The following is a 24,327-nucleotide window of genomic DNA, read 5'->3' as shown; positions in this document are numbered from 1 at the left end:
TAAGTTATGTACCAGGATTTATCTTCACTGTAAAATGCCTGTTTCTAATTATTAAGGTAGCTAAGGGATATTTGACCATAGAGTTGAATTAGACAGACTTGGTATTAAGTGAAGATCACGCTGACCGAAAAAGAAACCAAGATACTTGCAAAGATGTCAATTGACATTGTGAGCGTCTCTTATAAGTGGGGGAGGGAGCATTTCGCCATCAAACTAACTGAACCACATAAGGTACTTGCTGAAGATGGCTTGCTTCCAGGATTGTAGCTAAGACCAACACCTGGATTCATCATTTGAACATCACTGACAATGATACTAAGAGACACTTTGCCATCCTTTTATAAAGATCACTTGCTCCCAGGAACATGAACCAAGACGCAAAAAGGATTGTTCCAGTGAGCACAGTTGACAAGTATGTTAAGAAAGATGATACTATCCAATGCAATATGTATCATACTGTACTCGTATCTACTGGACACCACGTGCTTGCATGCCTGTTCCAGTGATGGGTTAAAGAATTCGGAAGTAATCGGAAGTTTCTCTCATTTTGCATTAGGTTGCCAGTAGTTACCTATTAAAAAAGTCCAAGAAATCCGTTGAATTAATAAAAAATTGTAGGTATTCTTAATTTTTTTATAAGTTAGCCTAAAACTCATTATAACTATAATGTGAGAGAGGTCTGATATTTCGAGAACAATTATCTATTTACCAATAATGGTATTTAATTAATTATTAAATAACTGGTTCTTGTATTAATGAAGTTCTAAAGCTTAATCACAGTACTACTCCTTGGTTCACAGTGAACCAATCGTGTTCCGGGAGAACAGCGACGTTGTGTTCAGGGCTGCTGTTAAACATAAGTCACAGAGTTGCCGCCCCTAGATCTGACCTTGGGACCATAATAATTGGGCGACTGCCCGAATTTGGTTTATGGGACATTGTTAGACACTGGCCGGCCCGGTGCGGTGCGGCGTGTGTATTCTCTGTCTCTCTTGCTCTCTAATTGACGAGCTGTTAATAACCTCCCTGCCCGAGACCCGCTTGGTGCTCACCGCCCAGATCTTGATAATTTAATTTTAGTAGAGCCTTCTCATGGCCGCCTTGTTATTTAGGGGTAACCAGATAGGGAACTAAAATAAGTCGGATATACCATTGTGATTTGGAGAAATTCTCAGCTATTATTTATAGGCTGTATCAAATGTTTGAAGTGTTTTTGGTTTAAATTATAATAATAACTCGCATGTATAGGTCCTAAAATGTGTTTTGATTTTAATCTAAATATCTATTGAGTTTCTTTAGAAATTAAAATGTTTAATGTCTAGTTCAATACGCTATTAGTTATTTTTCATGTGGACAGTGATTTATATTATAGTACTATTTTATAGTAGATGTTCAACTATCGTATTTGAAAAAGGTATTACGTAGAATGTTTCTTACATTCTTCCGTTACAGCAAGAAGGTTTCTTAGGGGAATTAGTCAAATAAAAAGTGATTTTTTTTTTTTTATTTACTGACCAGTTTTTCCAAACTATACTTGTTATGTGTATTTTTTCATTACATCTAGAGGTACCGAGGGGAGTTTTAAGCGCTTTTAAAAGTTTTAAAAGGTTTTTTTACTATTTTGTGTTCAGAATCTAATGTAGAATAAGAAAAATTAATAAATATTATTTTCAGTTTTTGCTGACTTTTCCACTTCATCCGGATAGAATGGTTATGGCGGCTGGGTTGTAATGCTGCCACAGTGCTGGGTTATGGGACCCGAGTCAAGTAGTTGTAACGACTAGTGAACAGGATAAACAACAGTGTTGCGAGAAACTCCCTGATACTTTGGCAACGGGATGACAACAATGAATTCATTCGTTTCGTTGCCAGCAACGGTAGCATGATCTGGAAACAGTCAGATTCGTCAGACTCGAAACTCTTCAGCTGTTATTTGAGCAAAGTGTTGTAATGAACATCAGTTGTAATGTGACTATCATTTAATTTGCCGGAAATCTATATACATTTCGACAATAGCAGGCTGTTTATAAATGTTACAAGTGTAAATGATATTTAGTACTCTAATTAAATTGTTCAATTGTTTAGTAATCAGCATAATAAGTGTAAAGAGTTGTAGTATAAATTGACTATTTTAATATGTTCTTCTATAGTTGTGTAAATGTATTACGTGTGCAATGTTTATACTTTTATAATGCAACAACATAAATTTATTTTGTTTGATTTCTTACTAATTATTTATCCTAGTAATGCAAATCCATATTATTAATTATCATCGATAAAATTATATGAATGATTAATCAGTTATATAATAAAACGCACAGTTAAGAGATTTATTATATTTTTGAAATGGACTAATAATCTAATAACATTGTTTCTAAAATATTCACACAAATTTGTGTGTAAATTTTTACGATTTGACGATAGTGTGAGATAAATCATCAAAGTTCGGATATTATTATACCAAATTATACTTATAATGGCCTAAAAAATAAATTATAGAATTGTGACGAAGTAGATTTAAGGATAACGTTTAAGTACACTATGATGGTAACAAAATCCACGATGCATTTCAATGACGTTCTATAAGCAACAGTCACTGGAAAACGTTGTTTAAAGAACGTTGCGCAATGGATAGACAGATCACCGTTTCGCAATGGTCAGTCGGCAACAGTTGCTGTAATAACACTTTGCCGCAACGTGTTGTCGGCTGGCAGAATAAAGTCGCAAAACGTAACCTCTAAACAACAATTTCCATCTCTAGTAACGACAGTGGCGAGTGTTTGTCAATCCACGCCCACGAGATATCACGGCGGGTGAGTAGCTACTCTTGTCTAGATGACATGACTACGTCCACGAGATGTCACCTAGCTACTTATGTCCATTACTCGTAAAAAGATTGTGGAGAGTGGCTGCTAATACATATCTTCGAGATGTGATCATGGCGAGTGGGTAGCTACCCTTGTGTAGGAGTAGTTGTAGTGACTGGGTAGAGTGGTTGCCAATTCATGTCTACGAGTTATGATCACGGCTGGTGGGTAGCTAATCCTAATCGTGTCTAGGAGTTGTTACAACGATTGTGGAGATTGGTTGCCAATCTAGGTCCACGAGATGTATTCTTGGCATTTGTGTTGTTCCCTATGTCTAACGGATGTGGAGAGTGGCCAATCCGTATCCACGAGTTGTTATCTCGGTAGGAGGGTAGCTACTCGTATCTAGAAGTTGCAATCACCGCTGTGAGGTTGGTTGTCTATCTGTATGATGTCCACGTGGTGTGATCACGGTGGAGGTAGCTACTCTTGACCAGGAGTTGTAATAGCCACTGTTGAGATTGGTTGCTAATCAATGTCTACAAGATATGATCACGGCGGTTGAGTAGCTACTCGTTTCTAGGAGTTCTAACAACGATTGTGGCCTATCCATGCCCTTGAGGTGTTCTCGGCGGGTGGGTAGTTACTCATGTCTAGATATAGTAACACATACTGTTAAGAGTGGTTGCAAATCATATCAACAGGGTTGATCACATTGCTTGATTAGCACCATCTACATGAGGGGGTAAGACGTACCAGTCAATTAGCCAACCATTAGCATGACATGTCACTGGCCGCGAGCTTCGGCGGAAATTCGAGATCAGTAGAAAGTGAAAACAGCCAAGAAGGCCGGCTAAAGGTCGAGGGCACGTGATTCGTGATCGAGTTAGGCCATTGTTTCGCGTCCCCTGGGTATTATACCTTGAAATTTGATGCCTCGTCATGACCCGGTAGATTATCGCCAGATGTTTTGATTGGAATCAAATGGTCCTTTTTGCCAATGACCGGTTATTTCATCAATCGGGCCGCTGAACGGAATTGAATTTTAGTCCAGTAATTCCTTTGTTGCGCGTGTAGTCGGAAAGTGTCTCTGATCCTCCACTTCTGTGGATTCGAATCTGTTTTAAACCTTAAATGTTGTCTGCTGACTGATGAGTAGTGTTGTCAATAAAACTATAATTACTACAATATTTGTCTTTATATAATGTTGAATAATTGGGTGACGTGTTTCAGCGTAAAAGTTAGAAATGCTTAGGCTTAGACAAAATTATACACTACAGAATCACAAATATCTACATGAATTAATTGAAAGCCTTAAGAATGTATCCACTAAAATCTTGGAACATCCTTATAACAGATTAAATTGTCATATTAGATAACTTTTAATCAGGGAGATAAGTGGCAGCCAGAGTTTTTCATAGTGTATTTCACAGACCAGTGTATTACATAAATGGATTATTTACCTAACCTGAACCAACAGTTAAATACTTGGTTTGGTACTCAAAACCCAATGCTTCTGACAGTTATTAACTAGCGGGGTTGATGGGCTGGATAATTGTTAGTAGCTTCTTTCTTATGTTTGAACTCAATATAGAGCTACTCTTCATACATATATATATATATATATATATATATATATATATATATATATATATATATATAAAACCCGTGTCATTTACGCTAACCTTCGAACCCACAATCTGTACTGTTTGGTAAAACTTAAAAGATAGGATAGTTCTCGATTAATAAAAGTAAATTTTGCTTTATTGCGAATGTAAGGACTTTTGTTGATAAAGGAATTAATTCTCTTATAGAACTTATTAAATGTAAGTGTTCTGTGTAAACACAGTTTTATGACAGTACTAGCATGTTTTAAATTAATTTAACCACAATTTTCAATTTTTTAGATTTGTAGTCTTGAAAGCAGAGTAAGCAGTATTTTCACAACAAACTATTTTACTATAAATCTTTTAATATACACTTAAAGTCTGTACTAAAACCCATCTTAGTTGTCTTTTTACAGAAGTAGGCTTATTTGCCCTGTGTATGTTTATATATTTTCTTTATCAGGAAACAAGGCAAAATCAAAATGGAACAACGAATGCAAAAACCAGACTACATTACAATAACCATAAATATAGAATTTTTGACAGATTTTCTTGATCGCCACGCTGCCACAGCAAGGAAAACTTTGGCGAGGAACCAGCAGTAGTCTTTACACATGCGACGCCTACAAAATTGCGGCCGAAGCCGCGGGAAAATGCTAGCATGAAAATACATTTAGAGAACGAGACCGGGTAAACTAGTAACACGTTATTGCGGTTACATTCAGGATGCCTAGTATTAGTAAGTAGCTTACTATACAGCCTGATTGCAACCTAAGTAACGTAACATATTACTGAGATTGCGATGCTTAATACCCTTTGATTCAAGTTTTGTATTTTGGTACACTACTCTTGACTTTTTGTTTCAATCAACTTCAGATTCTGTTTGATGCAGTATGGAAAACTGTAGACTCTGTAACATTTTTAACCTATTTGTACCAAATAAACCGTGACATCTGTATCAAAAATACTTGTTTGAACTTCTCTATATCTTTTTACTTTGATGGTATAAGGAACATATGCAAAGAGCAAAGCCATTTCAGTTTGAGATATCCAAGCGAAAATATGAGAAATGTTGTACCAGACGGACGAAACACATAGGTTGGATACCGCTGAGGTCCTAGTAATGAATTCCTGTGATTTTCAAAGTTTACTTATATGTTTAACTGTGACAAATAAACATAAAAACACCACTTCTAGATGTTAAACATAAAATAATGTACTGCCACGTTGTTGCCAAATAGAGTGATAATGAACTAAATGATATCATGGTTGTGGACCTAATAGTTCCAATGTTCTATCGGAATTTTGTATACGAACTTAACAATTGTAAAACTTTAAAATTAAATTCCCCTCACGTTAATATCTACTACTCACAAGCGCGGGTGTCAGCATCTTGGCTCGACATTGCACCTGTTGGAAACGGGAAGATTAGTAGATTAGTAGTTAGAAGTCTAAAAGCACTCGAAGTTAAAATCAGAGACTCGGTTTAACTCGCCTAAAACAAAATAACGATGGTATTAGCCATTTATCGAGACAACTTAAGATTCACGACAACGTGGTCTCGTCAGAAGAATATCACCGTTAATATTGCTCTCCAGGGTGGAAAAAAAGTATGGGAAACGCTTTCACTAATTTTGTATGGCTTCACTTATACAAATTAAATTTTGTACATCACCATTTGTATTAAGAACCTAGTTTTTTTGAGACCAGTGGGGACATTTTAATCTTTTCAGGGGGACGGCCCGTGAGGAGTCGGACGAAAATCTTAAATGTAAGCATAGGCCGAGTTTGGTATCAAATTAAAGGTCTAGTAAAGAGAAACTCATTACCGGAAAAACCGGACTTAAAAAAGGTTGACCCTATCCAGAGTACGGGCCGTATGAATTTCGTGACAAAGAAATTTAGTAATTTTGTCTTGTGAAGTAACTAATTTACTTTCAGTAGTATGTTTTATGTCGGTTATGTAAATTTGAAAAACAATTTCCAACAAAAATTATTTTTTTACCTCTACATTTGTTGGATAGCAGTAAATAGGGGTTTTCCTGTCTTGTCTTCAAGAAACTGAGAGTATTCAATAATACCACTGTAACTCCTTATCAACATGAGGTCAAAGGTCCAGTCCCTCCAGCCCTTTTATCTCAGGCAAACATAAACTGGTTTAAGCAATACAAACAGTACTGTCACAGCAAAACTCCACAGTTTTGTATTTTTAATATCAGCTTGGTTTTTAGTCTACGTTATAATTTCGTCCCACGTAAGATAAAGTTGAAAGTCTTCACTAGAAGGTACTGCGATAGTTATAATTTTTTTTACTTAAGTGTTTAACATTTTATTCTACTAGTTTTAAAAGTAAATGTCACTTAGTGAGTTTGAGAGAATCACGCTGCTTATGATGCGTGGGTATGGATATCTAGTTCGTCCCTATGAAGAAAAAGCGCATTTGTTTAATGACACTTTTCTTGATAGACCCCCAATTAGTAAGTCAACTGTGTTTAAGACAGTAAAAAGATTTGAAGAAAACTAGAACAGTCAAAGATCGCGAAAGAAGTGGCAGGCCTAAATCGGCAACAAATGAACAAAAATCTTTGGATGTACTCCAAACATTTGTTGAAAATCCCAGCACCTCGGCCTGAGTGGCTGCAGAAGATCTTGATATGAGCCATACCTCAGTGTTGAATGTTTTTACACAAAAAACAAGTATCACCGTTTTAAAGTAACCCTAACCCAAGAATTTGCAAGAGGATGATTTTGATCGAAGGACTGAATTTTGCGAAATAATGATGAGAAAGTGTGACGAAATTCAAAATTTTTTAAGTTCGATATTGTTTTCAGATGAAGCTACATTCTTTGTTAATGGACAAGTTAATAGGCATAATTGCCGTTACTGGGCCGACCATAATCCACACTGGATGATAGAAGGCCACACACACAAAGGCCTCAGAAAGTGAATATGTGGGCTGGAATAATAAACAATAACATTGTAGGACCGTTTGTGATAGATGGAAATCTAACAGGTGAAATTTATTTCAATATGTTTGACAAATAACATTTTGCCAGCAGTGCGTGGTCTTGGGGCAAAATTTTAATGCAGTATGGTTTCAGCAAGATGGAGCACCGCCCCATTACTATTTGCGGGTGCGCAACCGTTAGATGAAGTGTTTCCTAACCGTTGGATTGGTCGCAGGGTAAACCGTTGAGTGGCCGGCTAGGTTCACCGGATCTTAATCCACTAGATTTCTTTTTGTGGGGCTTCTTAAAAGATAATGTGTATAAAACTAAACCAGCCAACATTGAGGAGCTGACAAATCGTTTATTAGAAGAAGCAAGAAGAATTACACCCGAGATGCTTCAAAATGTGACTGCAGTAGGTTTTTTATAATAGACTAGCTCATTGCCAACAAGTGTTCGGAGAGCAGTTTGAGCACCTCATTTAAAAGGTAGGCTATGGTTATTTTTTGTAATACATAGATAATTTTTAATTTAATTCTTTTGGATAATTGTGTTCCATAAAGTGTCATTTTCAGTCAGAACAGTTTACTTGAGACTGTGAAATTGCGGAGAAATAATAATTAATCAAACGTTACTTATGAAATTCAAACGGCCCGTACTCTGGATAGGGTCAATCTTTTTAAGTGCGGTTTGCGGTAATGAGTTTTCTCTTTACTAGACCCTTTAATTTGATACCAAACTCGGCCTATGCTTACATTTAAGATTTTCGTCCGACTCCTCACGGGCCGTCCCCCTGAAAAGATAAAATGTCCCCACTAGTCTCAAAAACTAGGTTCTTAATACAAGTGGTGATTGTACAAAATTTTAATTTGTATAAGTGAAGCTATACAAAATTAGTGAAAGCGTTTCCATACTTTTTTTCCACCCTGTATAAATTTACTATATGAACCACGTTAGTCTGCAGAATCACAACAGATCTCATTTATACTTTTTTATCTAATTATTTACAGTTCTTAAAAATAGTTTAAAATATGTTATTATTAATAGCTCTTTGACGAGGCATTTGACTGAAATTTGACTTTGTCACTGCATGTAACTGCCTTACGACAATCAAAATGATTCGATTTGAATAGTCTACAGCGATGCACAAAGTGAAGATCCCATACATTGTAACTGTACTTTCTATTCTTGATTCAGCTAGTATGTACATCAAACTAAAACACCCAGACCATATGAATATAGTGGAAATTAATCAATTGGATATAAAAATTACTATAGAATTAAATAATGAAGGGCCCTAAGAAAGATTGTTATTAAAAGATGATTAATAGCTGAAATATGAGATATAATCTACCTCCTCGTCGCGTTTAGATTTATCAGCTCGAGTTTGACTGTATCTGCAGCTTTGGAAATAGCCGTAGATTACATCGGTTCAACTTCTGAGTACCAATAAAATGCCATATTCGGCTCAACCGTCGTGGGAAGTCGAGATCTGTTGCTGTAATTATAAGGGTTTTGGAAATGTAGTCGATGATTACCATAACTCGATAATAAAACTGGACCCAAACGGCAGGTACATTGAGAAAGCCTGGCGAACAACATGACTGTAAATTGACTGTTTGATGGCAACTGTGTCTGTGCGGCGTCTATCTCGAATTTATGTTGCAAGTTTGATAAGAGCTGACTTGAATCTTATAGGAAAGACGTTGGAGAACCGGTTGCACCCATGGCTTGGGCTCAAGTGGTTAAGAACGACGTCACACATGTTATACAGAGACTAAGTTAAAGAAATCAGATGACACCAACGGCATGTCAGTGTTGCTACTCAAACGTTGCTTCAGACATATGCTGAGACCTTTCACAAAATTATACAATTCTTTTTAGCAGTAACTACTTACTTTCCCATCCCTTTTAGAAAGAACAAAAATGAATCAAATTTTTGGAATGAACCTTTCTTAAACGTTGCTTCAGACATATGCTGAGACCTTTCACAAAATTATACAATTCTTTTTAGCAGTAACTACTTACTTTCCCATCCCTTTTAGAAAGAACAAAAATTAATCAAATTTTTGGAATGAACCTTTCTTAACTTACAAGATATTATCATCCAATCTCAGTTATACCCCTATCAATAAAACCTTTGAAAAATGTTATATTTTATAACTGTATAGAGAATAACAAATGTCATTAGGAAAATCAAATCCACAATATACGAAGTGAAAGATATTTTATACAATGTTGTCGAGGAATAAGAGGAGCAATAAAATTTGCATAGCATATTTTCAGACCTTTCCAAATCTCTTAACTGTGTGCATCATTAGACGTTATTCCATCAGTTTGAATAATGTGGTATTTGAAGTAAAGCCATCATCTTCTGTCGTCGCATAACAGGTTTCTGCTGTAATTTTGAATTATGTCCTTTTAGAAGACACTTACTGCACAGGCTTTCTTGCGATGTTTCTTGATAAAGAACAGACCTGGAATTACCATATTGGTAATGTCTCAGCTAGAGCTATCTCCGGTATATATACTCTACGCCATGCCTTTAAAACTGTCCACATTTAAAATAGCATAATACATTTTGCTAATAGAATGAGACTTTGTAGGAAGTTACACTTAAAATAAAATGAAGCTTATTTCAGGATTAAGCAGTAAAGGCTTTGAGAATTGTTGGAAAATTAATTTAAGTTTCAATAATTTTTATAAAAATACAGAAACATGTTCAGAGATCTGGGGCTGACGACTCTGCCCTGTCTATATTTTTTGAAAGTGTCCCTGTACTACAGATCAAGATATAGTTTGGATAACTGCAGGGATATTCACCATTATAAAACCAGGGATAGTGACAGCTTCCGAACTGAACACATACTGTCGTACATATAACGTAGCTATGGTGAAAGAGATTGATTGTGCAAAAACAATGAGAATACCTCTTCACCTAGATTACGCAATATTTTTAATCTAGTTGTCTCTGATATCGATACGATGTAAAGAGTTCGTTTTGAGCTTCTTCTTCGCCGATTTTTTTATCTCTTCAGATGATTCAGACGCTGCACTCAGAGGAAGGTGAACTGGAGCTATATTATAATTGGAGAATATTATTGAAGGATCAATAATACGCAATTTTTTGTACTATAGATGTCTTTGTTGTGTAGACTCTGTAAAGAGTTCATTTTGAGCTTCTTCGTCGCCGACATTTTTTCACTGCCATCGACAACGCTCTGCCCTCTTGATTAAAAAGGTCCTGAGTAATCCTCCGTTAGTAAATTATCTATAAAACGGCCATTCTGGGTTTGTTTGAAATATAGTACATAATCTTAAAATGTTCAGGAAATCGGCACTGAACCTTCGCATTATAAGTCATAATAACTGATTCAGTTTATCGTTAAATTACCAACATAATGTGATATTTTAGGTATGGATGAAAATAGTGGAAAATGAAAAAACTCCTTGCGGGAATTATTTTTTGCAGCCCGAGACGTAGTATTCAAATTTAGTACACTCTACGCTCTGAGATATCATATTCCTACAAGATATATAACACAACAATATTGTTAATATATTGATATAGATCCTTTTCATAGACTGTTCTTTGATCCAGAGTATTAGTAACTTTTTGTCGTGCAAATACAGATCATCACTTCTTGTGCAAGCAATAAAGGGTTTACGGCATTCCTCACCAGAGTATAGGATCAACCATACTATAGTATAGCATGTAGCACCATGGTTTACGGCATTCCTCACCAGAGTATAGGATCAACCATACTATAGTATAGCATGTAGCACCATGGTTTACGGCATTCCTCACCAGAGTATAGGATCAACCATACTATAGTATAGCATGTAGCACCATGGTTTACGGCATTCCTCACCAGAGTATAGGATCAACCATACTATAGTATAGCATGTAGCACCATGGTTTCAGTGGCAACGTGTTAGACAGACCTAACTCGCTGGATATCTTTATATTTGATCACATAAGGAAGTTTTTTTACTTGATCGACTGTTACGATAATCCTTCAGCTTATTATCTCAGAGCGATAATCGCGGTGCACTACTAGCATGGTTTGTTATGGGGTCATACGAGTGCCGCGACTGCCGCTAGAGTCGCTAGCTTCCATTGGTAATGTCTACTCCTTAGTGCAGTCAAAATCGCAGTCGCTTTGTAATTCTTGCGAAGTTGGCATAGTTTAAATTCAATTTGTTGAGCATTAGCGAAGCCTAAAAGGAGATAGAAAATTGTCAATTTTGTCTCTGCATGATATCTTGAAAACGAACAGATCTGTAGACTTATTGCATAAAGCTTCATTTTTATACAAGGGACAATGCGTTGAACAATGGTACATGCTACTAAATATGATTTCACTAAACTGGCGTTTTTCCATTGATCTTAAACATAACCATGATAGCAAAGAGTAATCAAACAGCCTAAACTCAATTATATGAAATTTTGTATATATTCTAAAGCGAAATCTGTTATGAGAACCGTGGTTTGGTTACTCCTATCTTTTTTGTTATAGAAGTATTGCTCTTTTTTTACTTAAATTCTCATTTTTTCAGATTTATCGTCATACTGAAATACAATCGAAAGTACTGTGAAAACTTGTGCTGTCGTCTCCTAGTATATTATGATTGCGTATCACAAAGTACACTTTTACTTTTCTTCTTTTAAATAATATATAACGTCTCGATTCGTCATATATTTCTACCAGATTTTAAAAACACAAATTCTACCTTTTCTACACACTTCGTTCATTCAGCAAAGGATTAAAAACCTCTATTAAAATAATGCGGTGGCGAGTACTACAATAGTAACTTACTAGCAGTTACAATTAACTTTCTATTAATTTTGACTAAACTTTGGGTTGTCCGATGACGATCGGCTAACCATAGCATCGGCCTTTTGTTGGATATCTAAAAAGTGTTTTTTCTTGTGTGTACTCTTTTGGAATGCAGACGTGTTCAAGACAATCGGAATCGATCCATCACAACCAGAGCTGACTGTTAAAGTGTAAAGCACTCTTTGGCTCACTATTTCTCCCCCAAGTAATCAATTACTTCGAGTAAGAATGAACCAATGTGAGTGAATGTAAACCTTTAACACCACTAGGACTGTAAGAACATACGGCATGTAGTCTGTTCTCCATAACTGCCTTGAGTCAACTTAAGTCTTCCACTGGCTGATTGTTCCACGTTTATGACCTTTTACAGTAGAGGGCCGAACAAAGCGGCACCTGTCGGCTTGGCGTGCGAGATTTAGCGGCAGTTTGACCGCGTTTAGCCGTGGTCTCACGCGAGCAGCGTACTGCGTGGCGGGCTGGCGTACTCTTGAGGGCCTACTTACTTCAACATAAATGTTAAAGCACTCACCAGATTAGATTTTAACATGTATTTAAAGTGCCCCACTTCACAAAGTGTTAATTAGTTAAAATATCGTTTAACTAATTAACTAAATAAGTTTGTGAAAAGTACCGTGTACTACTGTAAATTAAATTTGGTCTATGGTATGAAAATAATAATTTAGTATTTTTAATCTCAGGACGTGTCTACGTGTTATCATTATGTAAACATATTAAATCTAAGCAACCAATTCACAGGCTCGGCTGCTAACTTTTCCAGTATATGCGTAGTCAATAGCTTCCCATAAGCTAATTAATATTGAAATTAATTTTAAAACTTTTACAAATTGATTTAATATTACTAAGCTCTCAATGTAAAGATTAATAAACTGTAATTAGTAATTTGGAGTTTTTTTCAAGTGTTGTGTAGTCTATTAATATTCACAAATTCAAAGTACGCTATTGGAATTTAGTTAGGTTCTTTTTCAAAAATAATTATTACATCTAAATCAATGAATGGCATCTAACCATATCTAGTACCATAAATAAATTCATAAAGTTATCACAAATAATTAATAAAGAATCGAACAAATTTGAAGCCATTCAAATGTACTGATGTCAAAATTGATAATCTAGCTGATTTATCATAAGAATAGTTAATTCCTACAGGACTTTCTAGTATGTCGGCTTTATGCAGCAATAGAAATTTAATACATTTATAATTAAAATTTACCAAAAGTTGTATTAGAATTCAAAAGGCAAAAATGTTTTTTAATAAAACAACAGAAGAAGGCAAATGTTCTTGTTTCAAAAAAGAACGTACCAAAAAGTTTATAGAAACTTAAATATGAAATTATCAAGAAACGTCAAATAAAAGTTAAGAACTTTTTCACAGACTATCCCAGAACATCCGCTACTGCAGTCTCAATTTTTTTGAGTACCCAGTCCATTGTCATATTAATCAATCAAAAGTAAGTTTGGAATATAAAAATACCTTCCAATCGTCATTACTTATACAGGGTGTCAATTAAGTCTGGAACCTCTTTTTTAATTTTTTTGGCTTTTACAACCGCCTAGGACATTGCCAGACGATGGGAGGGGAACATTTTGAACACTTACTTTGATCACAGGTACTTAAAAATTGGTGTTTACTTTGTAATACTTAATAATTTACATTGTTCAATTGTTTTAAAATTCAAATAGCTATAACTACTGAATGAATCCACCTTTTGAAGTCCGGTTTGCGGCATTGTACTCTTTTAAGTAAGACCTTTAATTTGATACCTTGATAAACTTGACCTATGCTGCTATTTAAGAATTTTGTCTGACTCCTTGTGGACCGTCCCCCAAAGGGATTATCCGGTCGGTAATTGGGCAGATGTATGCGTTACTATCACCAGTAAGCACATGTGAACTTTGGTATTTTTTTATATTGTGGTTTAAAAATTAAAAAAGAGGTTCCAGACTTAATTGACACCCTGTATAACATTCATCATGTATATGACGCATTTCGTTATGCTGCGTAAGATGAGGATTTTCTAAAAACACTAATTCTGTAAGGATATTAAGAGTAAGCAGCTAATCTTATCTGTGTTACAAGACGTATTTACACTTCGGGGGTGAGATTTCAGTTGTAGAAGCTATCTGAAACCCCCGAGGTCCGTGCGGTGCGACTTGGCGCGACGTGGCGTGGCGTGGCGGGCAGCACGTCAGGGTGTCAGTCAGTGATAACCCCCGAGCTGATAAGCCCGGTACAGCGCAGCGCAGCCGCAGATAGACAATGGCTTGCGTCACCGTTGGCTAACCTCTAATGATAATAATTCCCGGTGACCCCGATAGCATGGCTTTCGGCATCAATTTTAGGCACGAATCGTCCCCTACCCGCCCACGCCGCGCGCCGCCGGCCCCCGCCTCTTGCTCAATCGATTCTAATCGACCCGAGCGACCACCAGCCCCGCGGTTATCATTGGCCGAATCGACAGCCATCGGTTCCAGCTGTAATTAGATGATTTATGATTCAATTTCTCTTCCGAATCTCGGGGAAACAGATTATGAAAACTCGTGACAACAAATCTGCCAGCCGATTGATGGCCGTCTGATTCCAGTTGAGCAATGTTCGTTTCAGTTTTTCTGTCGCTCTCGGTCGCTTTGTTCAGATTGCGGTGTTTTATAGTTTCGGTTTCAGGATTTGGGCACGCCTTAATAGGAGTCGACGTAATTTTTACCGAACAGTCTCCTCCAGGCGAACTATTGCGTAACTCAATATTGATAAGGAACAGTTACAAGACGTAGGCACAAATTTGTAAAATAATAAATTACATATGAAAATGTAAGAAGATCATCACATAGATTAGGACGAAAAGTAAATCGTTATTTTATGCAATAATTAAGTTTTTATAGGTTACAGATATAAAGTTCAATTTCCTCCAGGAACTCGATGTTGAAATGTACTATATGTACTGTACTATATATACTACACAAGTGTCTTTCCAGTATAGGAAAGTGTGATGAGTACAGAGGAGTAAACTTAATACAGAAACAATATATTGTAGTAGACTCATCGTACCAATTTAACAGATATGTGTAAATATATTCATTCCTGATTAGTCAATATGATTATAGATCATGTTTAATAGCAGTTGATTGACATTCTACTGAATGTAAAATATTTAATTTCAGTTGTATCTCATAGCACAGAGATATTATATTATAACATGGGGAAAATTATCTTTTAAATGTTTTTAGCCTATTTACACACTATTTATGACTATAAATTCAATAATTCTTTTCTCCTAAGGAAATACACAGAAATAATAAGTTTCTCTTTATAGTGAATGTTGCATTAGCACATTTCGAAATTTTAATTTGTTTTTTAATAATTTATGTATAGAATAGTGTTCACAGTTAATTAGTAGTAGTACTGTAAGATAATTCTCTTATAATTTTAAAGGTTTCATTATTTCGCTGAGCGTTAGCGAAGCCTATAACTCTAGGGTGTAGATACATTCAATTTCTGTCTAGTTGTCCATCAGTATATCTTTCTGTTTATCCGCACAATGTTTAAAAAACGAACAGGCCAAAAGACTTGAAATTGTGCGTGAGACTTCATTGCAATACAAGAAACACTGCATGTCACTCCATGAGATTTGGCTGAGCATTAGCGAATATTTTTACTTTGGTCTACTGGTAACCATGATGTTAAAGAGAAAATAGCCGTATCAATAAATACGTAAAACACTCAGTACATTCAAAAGGGATATTAACATGTGACACGTGTAGGCATCGTTAACATTTGTACATCATTATATGTGTAGACTTTATTATTTAAAAACTGGCATGTAACCCAATTTCATTAACAAAACTCTTATTGTACCATCAAGCAAGATATCTCGAGAAAGGTTTCGTTTGTAGACTTTAAATTTTGCATGAAAACTCATTTCTCCATAGTCAAGAATAAGTTCCTGAAAGGAGCATGTCCAATTGAGGAATTGGCTAGTCGTCACAGTCACTCAGTAGGCACAATTTCTCTTTTGTTTGCCGGAGGATGTAAAGACTTATTTTTCGTATGATTGTTTCTCAGTCCATGTGCTATAATAAAATGAGCTATAAACTTAAATTTAGCATTAACCTCGGCGGCGAAACCTTTAGCGCTACACGTGATAATTATTACGGCATATTACCTTTTACCTATAATTGGTTGTACACATTACATGTTATGTACAGATAACAAAAGCAGTAAGAAAGTTGCAAATTTTATCAATTAAAGGCAGTTTGTTTGTAACAGATTACCTCCCACATATTTTGTTATTTTCTGTGTTATAAACTGAACTATTATTGATTTCAACACTTTATGAAAAACAAATATTTTAACACAATTGGCATAATTTGTTTTTGTGTTACTCTGTTCATTTTTTAAAACCATTCTCAGAAAGTTTCTGATCATTATTACTTAAATAGATATTTGTTATTATTGCAGTGCACAAGCTTTGGTAACAACGCTTTTCCTGATCAGCATTGTAGTTGATATTGGAATACTTGCAATAAACATTTTTATTATAATCAAAACACGTTTTAGATTTACCATAACATATGAAGGGTACAGGGGAAGAAGGGGGAATGTCACTTTTAACTAATTTTACAGGGGAACATTTTTAAAGTTTTAAGACTGATATGAATGGTATGTTGTATTATATTATGTAATATTAATTTTAAAAACATATCTTTGATATGTTTACCATATGTTTTGTAAGTTGTCATGACATTTGAAATTCACTAGAACGCTTTGTTTAAAGAATTATATCAATAATACACTTTTACTGGTTAAAAAGGGGGAATGTCATGAGTTAAATCAAAACTTGTTTTAATACAGTTTGAATTTAATTGATAAAATGAGAACATTATTGAGTTACAATGTTACTTGGTTAAGACTACAGTGCTCCAGGCCCTCATTCAGCATGAGGTAATGCTTTGAAGTACTCTTCGGCATTCTTTGTGCAGAATCTGGATAGGTGCACAACGTCATCAAACTTTGCCTTGGAAATAGGAATCAAACCTAAAACCAAACACAGAATACTTGCGGTTTCCAAAAGATGATACCACAATATACAAAATATAAAATTGAAACAGTCTTATGTTGTTAGTTATTTATTTAACTTTTTAAAATGTGTAATAGAGTATTTAATGCTGTAAAAAACAGTTCCTTATCATGGTATGTTAGGACAAGTATCCTGACACAAAAATGTTATTTGACTAAGCATCATGATACAAGTAATTGCTGTGTCTTACCTTCATAAAGATAGTGTGGTAGTTCAAATTCATTCTCTTGTAAGTTAGAGAGCCCCCTAATTTGGCGACGGTTAGCAATTACTGCAGATTCATAAGGACCGTTATATGAGTTTCGGTAAAAAAACAAAACGAGAATGTGTTTTAACGATCTTGGCTTCTCGAACAGGTCTCGTTTTGAAAGGGCACTTCTTGGTATAAATTTTGTTCAGGTGGTCTGACCAATTTCGGAAAAGCAACTGATCCACCTCTATTACACTGAAAGGAGAAGGTTTTACTCTGGCTTCTCTAAAAATCTCCGCCCACTCTTTTGGTTGCTCTACCTTAGCTTTTTGATTGACTAGGCCCATATTCTTGTCAGTTTCAAGGTATGAATGGCCTCTTATAGGGAAAAAGATTTTAATTTCATCAAATCTATTTTCTTTGTTCACTAAATTGTGCAGGAATCTGAACATTGTGAAGTTCTTGTTCTGTCCTCCACAAGAATCACAGAACATGAAAATACGTCGGACATTTATGTCAAGATGGTTGTATACGAAATCGTGCAACATGGAACACACATCATCACTACCTTTTCTACCTACTGTTTCAGGATAAGTATAAAATGTACTTTCTCCTGTTGACAAAATGTGTACATTAAAACTATATACAGATAATTGGCGCCTGTAATAGACATCATTTGTAGAAATGTTAGGTGTAGGTAGATTTTTCTGAAAATCGAAGCAAATTGCTTCTTCAGAGTTGCTTTTCTTACTTCTTTTCTTAGCTTCCCGTTTTCTTTTATAAAATGTATCTGCCTTCAATCTATGAACTTTATTTTCAATTTCCAAACGTTTCACTTCATTTTCTATTCTCAGATATTCGGTACTATTGGTATTTTCTGAAATATGACTTTTTTCAACTTCCAAGTTCTTTATTTTGACTTGAAATTCATCACATGTACTACAAGTGTCCTTCCTGGGGTACCCAAATGAGAGATTAAATTTAGTTGAGAAAATTGTTCTGTAACTTTCATAAGACACTTTTAAGTTAGGATATTTTTCAATGTACATGTTGTGCATTTTTTTAATGTTAAGGTCTTCTGGTAATTATGTTTTGGCAGATTCTGCCAGATTGTAATGACCTTTACGGCCTTTAAAAGATCTAATGTGGCCCATTACTGCTTCTGTTTGCTCACGGGAAAGTTTCCTAGGTCTGGAAGAATGCTTTCCTCTTTGATCCTTTGGGGACATGCCGAATTCCTTTAAAGATTTTTGAAGAACCTCCATTTTTTTCTTTGTAATACCATTGATAGCTATAAAAGCCTTAAAACAAACCTGAATTTCTTGTATTTTTCCCTCATGGTCTAAAAACCTAACTCTATAAGAATATACTGCATCTTTAAATTTAGCGTTTTCTTCATCTTGACGTGAACGTCGGTTTTGAATTTTCTGTACGCTAATTAGGCCACATAAATATGAGTTCTGTTCATCAACAGAAGACATTAAATTAAACTGCTTCAAAATATTGTTCCTAGAGCATTCAGGAACATTTTGAAAACAAAGCAATCTTTTGCAAAGACAGTCAGGTCCTGGGAAATGGCTTTGTAACCTAAGTTTCTTACTCACGTCAGTTATGCGGCCAAATGTCTTTCTTTTCTTTGCCTGAGAATGATTTACATTCACTGCACTACGCACATCACAATCACTCTCTATATCACTTATTTCTTCGTTACTTTTCATCGTGAAACACTTTATGTACGTAACATAAACAAACTAACCTCTAACTTACACAAGGCATCACATTGAAGTAACAATCAAAACGTGTTTACTAGTGTCTGCATGACTCACAGCTGACATTCCTCCTTCTTAGCTGGTAACGTCCTGACATTCCCCCTTTTGCACCTGTATGGGTATTTTATTTATATTTTTATCTAACGACATTACCCATTTTTAACCAGTCTTGTTTATGCACTTAAAACTACAGCACATAACCTATATAATAGATAAATAAAACAAAAAATTTTTTTTTTTTTACATTCCCCCTTCTTCCCCTGTACCTTTCATATGTATATACGGTACATATTAATAGAATTAATTAAGAATTTAATCAAGATTGTTGAAATAACTTGTAGGAACATAAGTCGGAAAATCCATGGAATTCTGTTTTAGTGCTTCTAGAGTCTAGATTTACCAGGGGATCTCGGAATAGCGTAAAAAGTAGGTTTTGAAGCTAGAAGAAACAATCGTATGAGAAGTTAACTGGTTAGGATCTTGAATTAAGTTGTAGGCCACATAGTTTCCTTGATCACTGACCTGTTAATTTCACCTGTGTTAAATAGTAATAAAACTGCTTAGGGCTCTTTCAATTATTTCAGGTACCATGGAATCATTTTCAAGCGTTCATATCGACATTCATTGTCTCTGAGCTACTCGAAGATACCATTTAAACACTGTGTGTCACTGAAACTCAAATTACCATATACAAGTAAATGCTATAGTACTATTGCGGCCATCTACCCAAACTGGTACTTATTAGTATTGCAGTAGAATAAACAAACTAGCCTACTTCATGAAACTTTAATAATAGATTTTTACTTCACCTGTTATGAATGTGTTGAAAAAGTAATTTGTGTCATGTCAGTGCAAGGCCGCTTCGAACATTAATATTTCCATTCTGTAATTTCATAAGACAATCCACGATCGGTTTACCAGAAGTTGTGTTGGCGTTGAACCAAACGCATGTTTATAGTCAGACATATAAAAGTCTTGGCGCAATTAATGAGCTAATTACTGTTTCACTCCGGGTTGCAGGTGATTGTGGAAGAATGCTGACTGCCTCGCCCATAACAGAGTTATTGTTCCCACCAATAAAACTGCACAGGTCGCGCATAAATTACAGAAAACAATGTCTTATTACTGCATTTAATAAGTACATAACTGGGCCGATATTTACAGTCGGGACAACCCATAAATCGGCCGGAACACGATGACGTTGCAGTAATGACCGGGGTAGTGAGGCTAGGGCAGGGCGAGCGTAGCCCGGGGACTGTCCCAGTGTTTTGACCAAATTCCACTCTCTCCCGCCGATCACGAGCTGACCAAACACGGAGCAGGAAGTGGACACCGGGTCATAGACAATGAGACAAGTAGAGTAGGGTGATAGATCGGTGCAGCTGGGGATGTCGTTGAGTAATACTAGAAGCCAATGGGAGTTTCTAAACTCAATGTATAATCTTCATACTTGTTTATGTTCATCTCATGTCTCGGAATTCCCCTACCCCCATACTCGGAACACCTAGAATGAACGCTTACACTTATCAGGCTAATTCCCACGTCTTGTGACTACGTACATTTTTAGCAACTTTTGGTTGTTGAATTAGTGATTCTGGCTTAATGATGATTATACGTATTACTTTCTAGTCAGTTGTGAAATGCCTCCGTCTTGTTCTTCAGGGCCGTATCAGTTCGCTGAGCCACATGACGAAGTTCTATACGAGAAGTCACCCAGCTACAAGAGAGTGCAAGAACTATAGCAATACTGTAGGCTCAACATAGTGGAGGTCAGCGAGCTACCGACTACGTAGCGTGGAGGTGATAAATGTGGGCGTCGCTTTAGGTCTAGTAGTGCGGGAGGATGATGCTACGACCGTGCTTCTCATATTCCTTCATTGTACAAGCAGGGTATCAAACCAGTTCAACAATCGGATGAAGAGACCAGTGCATAGCCAAGTATGGAAGGAGAAAGATTGACTACCCAGCAGATCAACGTATCGTTACCAATCCGGTCAGTAGCGACATGTTCTTTGCCAAGATAAAGTGGAGCTCCAAGATGTCAGCTACAGTTTCTCCTGGTACAGAGATGGCAAGATTTTGTTACAAAATTTCCCGGGGACAACTTGTTCAAAATATCCGCGTGCGCTGACATCGAAAAATAAAAACATAATACTTAATTTGGAAATTAGCTGTTTGAGCAAATCACGATAATGTGTCGCCCCTTCCTCCCACTTATTGACGGATACGCATTATAGCGGTCTGATACTTCAACTTATTGGTTTTAAAGGCGGGCTACACATGTTCCTTAACTCAAATATCGCCGAATATTTATCGTATATTGAAATTTCTTCTTAATATTCTGTATGCAAATTTAGTTTCAAATCGATCATAATTAATAGTCTAAATGCTACATAACATGGGGTTTGCACTAAGGCTCCACTCTATTGGCTCCAAATGGCCTGAATAACTATCGCCGATACTTACTTTTAAAATCAATTTAACCAAGAATGATCTAGAGTTAATGTGTATGGTTTTGGCACTGAGACTTCGTCTCCCGTTGCACTAATTCCAACAGTAGACCTTTTAGAACGTTTGGGCAAAGTTCTGTTAATATCTGTTAAGAATTATGGGCATACACACATAGAGGTTTGTATATTATACAAAAACACTGCTGATTAGAGAGCAAGCGTTGTATAAAATGGTATTATCAATTTTATATTTCATCAGCAAATGTATATATTGGTAGTTTATCTTGATAATTTTCTTTTATTAGCTTGGTTAGATCAGTCTCAATTGGCAAGGATAGGCATTGACTGCTCTACTTTGTTCAAAATCTGCCCGAAACATGAGTTTCATACCGAGATATTATACGGTGCTCCTGAATATCTTCTCAGTCTACCTGAACCTGAAACACGTTCAACAATCTCCATCTAGTGGAAGTGTTTCGACTCTGTTATCATCACTCACTAGAGGTATTATACAGTGCAACTCCGTCCTACCTGTTCTCTCATCATGACGTGTTCAAACAATTATTCTTCCACGTCGAGACAATTTTGGATAACGTAATTAGTCTAGCTCACGTGAAAACTCTCTTCGGACATTTTTACATGAAGGATCCCCAACATTTCAATGGTTCAGAGCTAGTATCGAGCATGAAATGCACCTGCCATACTCCACCAGCTGTCCTTGAGCAGGCTGCAAAGCAATATCAGGAGGTAGGACAATCGAATGGCGCAATAGTCCCTCCGTAAAGCGTATAGATCATGTAAACATATTAATGTTCCGAAAGTCCTTTATGTTTTGCGAATTTGCGAACCCTCTCCCAATCTGATAAAGCCGAGGCACCTTCAAATCTACTTCATTTCTTTTTGCACATAGTTGCCCAAGTTCAGCAGCAGCTTTGACCAGGTGATTATTAAAATTTCATGCCTTCATACCCATATAACAATCCAAAACCTATTTTCCAGATGCCTGGTAGCTTATTTGAATCTTGGTGAAAAATCTTAAAACCATAGGCTTATTTGTCATATTACTCACAAGGTATTATTATTATTACATGGTACTTACACAAAATAGTAACAGTAATCATTAATTAACACATTTAAATATGCCCATATAGTTAAACTTCGTGAGATATGAGTTTTTTTTTTTTTTTACAAAATTGGTGATTCATTTAAGGTGTTTCAAACCGATGGGAGATGACGGATTATCATAGAATGCTGTCGTACACAATTTCTCTACAACAGATTGTATTTTACATTTTATTGTACCGTTGGACGATAACACATGGGGGTTGTGACTTCTGAGGTCGTAGTAATAAATACTAGAAATGCAAAGTTTACTTATAAGTTCAGTTATATTACGAAAACTTACAAGCACCACTTTTAGATGGTAAAGGAAAAGTTATGTAATGCCACGTTGCTGCCAATTAGAATATAATAACTAAAAACGTATATCTTCTAGGTGGGCCTAAGATATCCAATGTTCTCTGAAATTATGCCTACGATGTTTTACTTTATAAGACATTAAGATTTTACTTCCCTTCGCAATATGTAGACTCACAACCCGGGTGTCGCCGTCATGGCACGAGACAATGGCGCTGTAGTCTAAGAAGGGTTATGTCTAGTCGGTGGTTACTAGACGATGAGTAGAAGTTAATAAACTGGTAGCCATCTTCTCAAATAATATGTGCCCTGTGAGCCGTGAGACACGTGGGACACGTAAACTCGCCTAAAACAAATTCGCGACGGTATTAGCCATTTAATGATACAAATTACTTATTATAACAACGTGGCCATAAGGACGACGCCACAACTTTTATCTATCTCAATCAGGCAAATAAAAGATCTTCAAGGGTACGTTACTTTACTATTTACAACATTACTTTACGTTACATTCATTTTTATACGTTTGGCATCAAAGGGCTAATTTAATAATACGAAAAGATAAATTTTACTTACGGACAAAGCGCGCGAGGTCTGATCGGTCACGTAGTTGGGCTGCTACAAAGAGTTAGAAGAAAATATTCATACGCGTGCCAATTAGGTAGTTACTCCGCCCAATAATTTAGTTCCGGAACATTGGATAAAAATAATATTAAATTATACTGGCTGACTAGGTTGCGAAATTCACATTATATGAAATTTAATTAATCAATTAACGGTACATTATATGGTACATATTTATATTATTCCAATATAATATGGGTTTTGTGCTTTAGTCATTCATTATAAATAAACATATATTTCCTTAATACATGCTCGGACCTTTATGATAATTATTAAGAATTTTGGCTTAATTTTTTAAAATGTAATCACCTTAATTTAATATTCTATTATAAAGTTAAAAACACGTTAAAACTATACCATATAACAATTGGTTTTATTCAAATGTGAATAATATTATAGCTGGAGAAATAGTTTTCTAGTTTACAATAGTTGCTAGTTTTGTAACTACGTATGCACTATGTGCCTTTTGCTATAGTTTAAAAATATTGGGATATGATTATGTTGTATTTTTCAAAATTTGATTACACACATCAAAGAGAATGTTTCAGAAAATAGTTATCTTGCGTATCACAATAACTAGG

Source organism: Homalodisca vitripennis, chromosome 4, assembly GCF_021130785.1.
Source record: "Homalodisca vitripennis isolate AUS2020 chromosome 4, UT_GWSS_2.1, whole genome shotgun sequence".
Taxonomy (NCBI): Eukaryota; Metazoa; Arthropoda; class Insecta; order Hemiptera; family Cicadellidae; genus Homalodisca; species Homalodisca vitripennis.
This window is presented reverse-complemented; position numbering follows the sequence as displayed.